Source organism: Artibeus jamaicensis, unplaced genomic scaffold (assembly GCF_021234435.1).
Source record: "Artibeus jamaicensis isolate MK-2021 breed Jamaican fruit bat unplaced genomic scaffold, CSHL_Jam_final scaffold_1964, whole genome shotgun sequence".
NCBI lineage: Eukaryota > Metazoa > Chordata > Mammalia > Chiroptera > Phyllostomidae > Artibeus > Artibeus jamaicensis.
The window spans coordinates 20548772-20555375 of NW_026522030.1; the positions used below are offsets into that span (position 1 = coordinate 20548772).

Sequence of the window (6604 nt, forward strand, 5' to 3'; positions counted from 1 at the left end):
AAATCCTGTATTTCTTTACATTACAAAATTAAGATATACTTGCAATAACGGATGGCTATAAATAGAAAGTAGACATCCCTTCCTCTCCTGCCTTCATTTACAGATGGAGAAACATGCTCGCAGAGGGAAGTGACTATGCAGTGTCGCCCAGTTAGAACGCAGGGGGGGCGTCCATGGAGACAGGCATTGGGATCGAGCAGGGTTATTTCCCATTGAAAGAAAAGAGGCTGGAATGTTGAGAAGGGTTATTCAATTATCTCTTTTTATATCTCGGAGGAGACTGGGAAGAAGAACAAAAAGACTAGGGCTGTTTTTAAATAATATATATTAAGAGCTCATTGTGGTACTGTTCTTAGACTTTTATATGGGTTTTTTTTTTCGTGTCAGATGGATAATGTGCTGATGTCATGACAAGGTTTGTGGAAGGCACATATCACAGAAGAGCATGAACACCCAATCATCACACTTATGAGCTACAGAAGAATTGCTGGGTTTTTTTGTTTGTTTGTTTTTTAATTAATGTAAGTCTTACTACCCACCCTAGGAGGTAGGTATGGTTATTCTATTTTTATAAATGAGGAAACTGAGGATCAGAGAGCTAACTGACTTGCTCAGTGTGACGCTGCTAGAAAAACAGAGCACCTAGAACCCAGGTGTCTCTGATCTGCACATTTCAATCCCAAGCATCACCTGTGTAAATTAAAAACAGGTGTCTCTGCTTCTGGGCACGTGGAGCTCTGCATCAAGGCTCACAAACATGGGGGTACATTCTGCTGTTCTTTGGCTATGCATTCTGCTCCAAGCTCATGGCCCTAAACCACTGTGCAATATGGTTTATCAAAAATATGGTGTTCTTTTTGCCCTGGCTGGTATGGCTTGGTGGACTGAGTGCCAGCCTGTGATGTAAAGGGTCGCTGGTTTGATTCTCACTCAGGGCACATGCCTGGGTTGCAGGCCAGGTCCCCAGTAGGGGGCGCGTGAGAGGCAATCACACATTGATGCTTCTCTCCCTCTTTCTCCTTCCCTTCCTCTCTCTCTGAAAATAAATAAATAAATAAAATCGTAAACAAATATAATGTTATTTTTATTATGTTGAGTGTGTAGCAATTCTGCAAATTCTTTTTCAATTTTTATTCTGAAGTGAGGGTGGAGAATAAAGATACAGTACCTGCTGAGGTACTGTAAGACTCAAAAACAAGAAAAGCCATACTGGTCAGACACCACATCTTGGTCAGCAATGAAAAGAACCCTGGAAATCTGGGTTCTAGGGCAATCTCCCACCATAATCTAGCTACATGACTTGGGTTTCAGTTTTCTTATCTATAGAGTGGTACAAAGAAAAGATGAGACCAAATGAATTCTAAGGTTCCTTTCAGCTCTGAGGTCCATGGTTCTAAGAATGGATAGAGGTGTCCAGTGGGGAGATGTTTTAAATTCAGGCAGAAACTGCCCTGGCTGGTGTGGCTGAGCTGGTTCATCCCACACAGCACAGGGTTGGGGGTTGCAGGTTCAATTCCTGGTAGGGGCGCATGTGGGAGGCAGCTGGTCAGTGTTTCTCTCTTACATTAATGTTTCTCTCTCTCACCCTTCCTTTCTCTCTAAAATCAATGAACATATTTTTAAAATATAAATAAATAAATAAATAAATAAAATTGGCCAGAAACCTCACAAACAAATGAGAAGAGACTCACAAGAAGAATAGGAGACAGGCAGGTTAGAGAGATCATTTAACACAGTACATGAAACACTGAAAAGTGGTATCTGGTCTCTGCTGAGATGAGCCCTTGCTCCCCCCGAAACATTGTTGGCCAGTTCTGGTGGTTAGGACTTTTTACAGTGGCTCAGGACTTGCTCTGTTAGTCCTAGACATGCCAGGGGGACCATAAAGCCCATTTCAAATATCCTCCCTCAAGATCACTCTTCAGATATTAGAAATAGTGAGTATATCCCCCAGAGTTATCTCTTCTCCAGGCTACATGTCCTCTGGACTGCCATTCATCCCTCAAATGACATGGCTTCTAGACTTGAATGAATAAGCCTTGACTTGAGCTTATTCATTCAACAAACAGTAACCAAGCATATCACGTGCCAGGTGCTGTGGGACTCACTGGGAATACAGGAGTGTTGAGTCCCAACACTCAAAGGTTTATTATCGAATGGGAATGACAGACAAACAAAAGCTCCCAAATCACTGCACCAACTGTAGTAGAAGGTGTGTAAGTACAGGAAGAGTCAAAGATAGTCCATATCACTTGGGAGGTCAGGAAGGCTTCTTGGAGGAGGTGAGACTTTTTCCATAAATCACTTTATCTTCCTCTTCTTCCAAGGACTTTACCTCCTCTTCTGTCTTCTTTTCTTGGCATTTCTCTAACACATCCCATTGGAGTGTTATGTTTCAGGAAAACTTTTAAAAATATATTCATCTGCCACCTTAGAAATGTTTTTTATAAGAAGAAAATCTAGCAGCTTGTGACAAGAATGACTATTTCAGCACATGAAGTCTGAGATCATTTCACCAGTTCCCATTCTTCTTATAGCCCCTCCAACCTGGCTTCTTCTTTCTCATCATTCTTCTCTTTTTCTTCTTCTTTCAGTCTTTCTCTCACTCCCCCTCTCAAGGCATTTTTACTTATTCCTCAAAACCAAGCCTTTTAAATATATAAATTCAAATGGGCTTATGAACTTGGCAGAGGGAACAAGCTGGGAAGTGGCAGGAGCAGGATTTGAACCTAGTTCTTCTCATAAATGTTCACATTCAATTACAGGAAAAGAGGTTACAGAGTTTCCGCCTGACCCTTTGCTAATTCCAGAGTGTGTGTTTGAAAACAAAATCATTTTCATGACCACCAGGCGTAACTCTCCCATCTAGTTGCCTCTCTCCCTCTGGAATAAAACGAGCTCTCCTAATGGCTTTTAACCTGTTCCTGCTGAATGTGTGTATATCCACCCATTCGTCAGCACTTTCACATAGAATGTCGTCTTCTCGTGTGTCTTGAGCAGCTGAATTTGTCAGTCCATTATCTTGGAGGGATGCAGCAAGATATAATAAACACAATATTTCTTAAACTTCAGTTATTTGCATACCGCTTTTATGATAGTTTGCTACATTTCTGTACCAGTCACACTACTTTAAAAAAATATTTTAATTTTTATTCACTCACCTTTTTAACTTAAATTTTAAAGGGAACTTTAGATCACTATGAAATGTCCTTATCCATAAAATTAAAGTGCAGTGTACTTTTTATATGTTTCCTAAGGACCAAAATACATGCCTAGTTACTAGTGTCTTTAAACAATTGTCTTGAACTGCGTAAAATAATCTCAGGAGAACAACAGTGAACCCAGGGCTGCTCTGTGCTAAACTCTGAGGGTGCCGTTTGCATTGTGCTCATGTGAGAGGTGCTGAGAGCACAGCCTGCGGTTGCACACATTAGCCCTGAGTAAACACTGGGAACTCTCAGAAACAGTGGGAGATGGAAAGAGTACTCAGTGGGGACCTGTACACCTGTGCTCTAGCCCAGGACCTGCCACTGATTTGCTTGTGACCCCAGGCAAATCATCCACCTAGCTGGGCCTCAACATTCAAATCTGAAAAATGACTTGTTATAACCCCCTTCTGTCGTTATAGTCCTTCTTTTGAACAGCTCTAGTCACGTGAGATATATTTCTGAGGCTTCCCCTAGCTTTTACCCTGGGGGAAATCCTTATTTTTACTGTGGTTCAGCCAGCTATAATGGGTACTTACAGACTGAGAAAAAGTTTTCTTTGCTCCTATGCTCAGGAGAGAAGATCAGGCATGTTTTCCAAAATGGGGTTTGTTTTGGGGAAAAGGGCAGCTCTAGGAAAAATCATGGGATTGATGTTACTGTATAAAGTCAGATGTTATCACTATAGTTAAAGATACTGATGTTTGTGAAGTTCCCACCCGTTTGGACCAGAGAGTAAATTCTGTGAAGGCAGGGGCTGAAAAAAACTCATAGTGTATTAATGCACTAGTTAATGTACTATCAATTAATGTTTGAAATGGGAACAAGAAGGAAAAGAGAAGAAGCAGAAGGGAGAAAAGGAAGGGAAGGGGGAAAGATGGGACTCAAGGGCTTACCCTTCTATTCCTTAGAATAAGCTAAATCACTTTGATTTATCACAGGAGTGAAACCTAGATGTGAAAGGGGATTATTTCACTATTTCTGTTCCCTGTCTTAATTATTTCACATAGTAGAAATGGCATGTAGGATGGTTTTCTAATCCTTTCACCACAGTTAAGACTATTTTGAACTTCTGGTCAAGATGGCAGTACAGGCAGATATGACTTGCCTCTTCACACAACCATATCAAAATTACAACTAAACTGTAGAACAGCCATCACTCAGAAATGTCAGAAATCTAGTTGAATGGAAGTCTGACAACTATGGAGTTGAAGAAACCACATCCATCCAGACTCGTAGGGAGGGGCACAAATGTGGAACGGGCTGGTTCCACATCCACGTATGGTGAATAAAATTCAGAAGAGGTATCTTGGAAGTCCCATCCCTGCACCAAGATCCCCAACCCAAGGTTCCAACACCAGGAAGATAAATCCCCATAACTTCTGGCTGCAAAAACAGGTGGTGATTGATTCAGTGGAAGAAATTTCTGGACCCCCAAGCAGTTCCTCTTAAAGAACCTACACATGGACTTACCTACTCAGACTCACTCTGTCTGAGCTCCAGTGCTGCAGTGGCAGCTTGGAAAGCACCAGTAGCATGCTGGGAGAGACCGAATGCCTGGCATCCAAGCAAGCAGAGGCCATTGTCCCTTTTCTGAGACCTCCCCACACAGAGCCAGAGAGCCAGCAGGCTGGTGCCATATCTGAGACTCCATCAACCTAATTAACACTGTTTGACCCACCTTGAAGATCACCAGAGACTCTGCCCCACCCAACTTAGGGGCCACCCATCTTCTTTTCCATATGAATGGCTTCTCTTGGCTCCTGATTCACAACTTCCTAAATCCTCTCAAACACTGGAAGGCTGCCCTCAGTGAGCCTGGCTTTGCCTGGGAACCTCAAAGCCCAGCACAAGTAGCAGCCATCTCAAGTTGCTTTATACCTCACGTAGGGTGGAACTGGGGCACAACACCGGTGGGGGCTGACCTTGGCCTGCACCACCTAAGAACCCCCAGAGCCTGCACACCCAGTGGACAGGTACAGACCATGTCAAAGTACCACCACCCTACCCCTGCACAGCTGATCCTCCACAAAGGGTGGAGGTTGGTGGTCAGTGGTCACAGCCAGTCCTTGCACCTGACTGGCCTGGGGAAATCCCTCCCATTGACCTGCTAACAGCAATGAAGGCTCAACAACAAGAGGAGGATGTACAGCCCACACAAAGGGCGCACTTTGAGTACCAGCTTGGATGATAGGGGAAGCTATGTCACTGGGCCCTACAGAACCACACTACCAAGGCCACACTCCCAAGACTTGAAGTCAAAGCAGCTCTACCTAATATGTAGAAACAAATACAGGGAGGCTGCCAAAATGAGGGGACAAAGAAACATGACCCAAATGAAAGAACAGATCAAAACTCTAGAAAAAGAACTAAACAAAATGGAGAGAAGCAATCTATCAGATGCAGAGTTCAAAACACAGGTTATAAGTATGCTCAAGAAACTTAGTGAGGACCTCAGCCGTATAAAAAAGATCCAATCAGAAATGAAGGATACACTAAGTGAAATAAAGAAAAATTTATAGTGAAACAACAGTAGAGTGGATGAAGCCAAGAATCATATCAATGGTTTGGAACATAAAAAGAAAAAAACAACTAAGCATAATGACAAAAATGAAAAAGAATTTAAAAAAATGGGGATAGTAAAAGCAGCCTCTGGGACAATTTCTGGAGGTCTGACATTCATATCATAGGGGTGCCTGAAGAAGAGAAAAAGCAAAAACCTGGATATCTGTGTGAAAAAATAATGAAAAAAACCTTCCCTAGTTTGGTGAAGGAAATAGATGTGCAACCTCATGAAGCACAGAGAGTACGAAACAAGATGGACTCAAAGAGGCCCTCTCCAAGACACATCATAATTAAAATGCTGAAGGTTAAAGATAAAGAGAGAATCTTAAAAGCAGCAAGAGAAAAGCAGATAATTACCTAAAAAAAGGGACTGTCAGCTGATTTCTCAAAAGGAACTTTGCAGACAAGAAGGGATTGGCAAGAAGTATTCAAGGTGATGAAAAGCAAGGACCTACAACCTCTATTACTCTATCCAGCAAAGCTATCATTTAGAATGAAAGGGCAGATAAAGTGCTTCTCAGACAAGGTAAAACTAAACGAGCTCATCATCACCAAACCATTATTATATGAAAGGTTAAGAAAAAGAAGTGGATTTATTTAAGAAAAAGAAGATCAAAACTATGAACAATAAAGTGGCAATTAAAACATATCTATTGACAGCTAAATCTTAAAAACAAATTAAGCAAACAAGGACAGTGACAGAATCATGGATATGGAGAGGGTTTTGATGGTTGCCAAATAGGAAGTTGGTGTGGGGGAATGGGTGAAGAGGTGAAGGGATTAGGAAATACAAATAGGTACTTACAGCATAGCCATGAGGATGTAAAGTACAG

General features: G+C 41.9%; 1 non-coding gene across 1 annotated transcript; it reads right to left on the minus strand.

Annotated features, from left to right (window-relative positions):
* Positions 1-381: 381 nt before the first annotated feature.
* Positions 382-485, minus strand: LOC119048788 (small nucleolar RNA U13). Its single transcript, XR_005082392.2, has one exon. It is a non-coding gene; the product is annotated as a small nucleolar RNA U13 (small nucleolar RNA).
* Between the last annotated feature and the right edge of the window lie 6119 nt (positions 486-6604).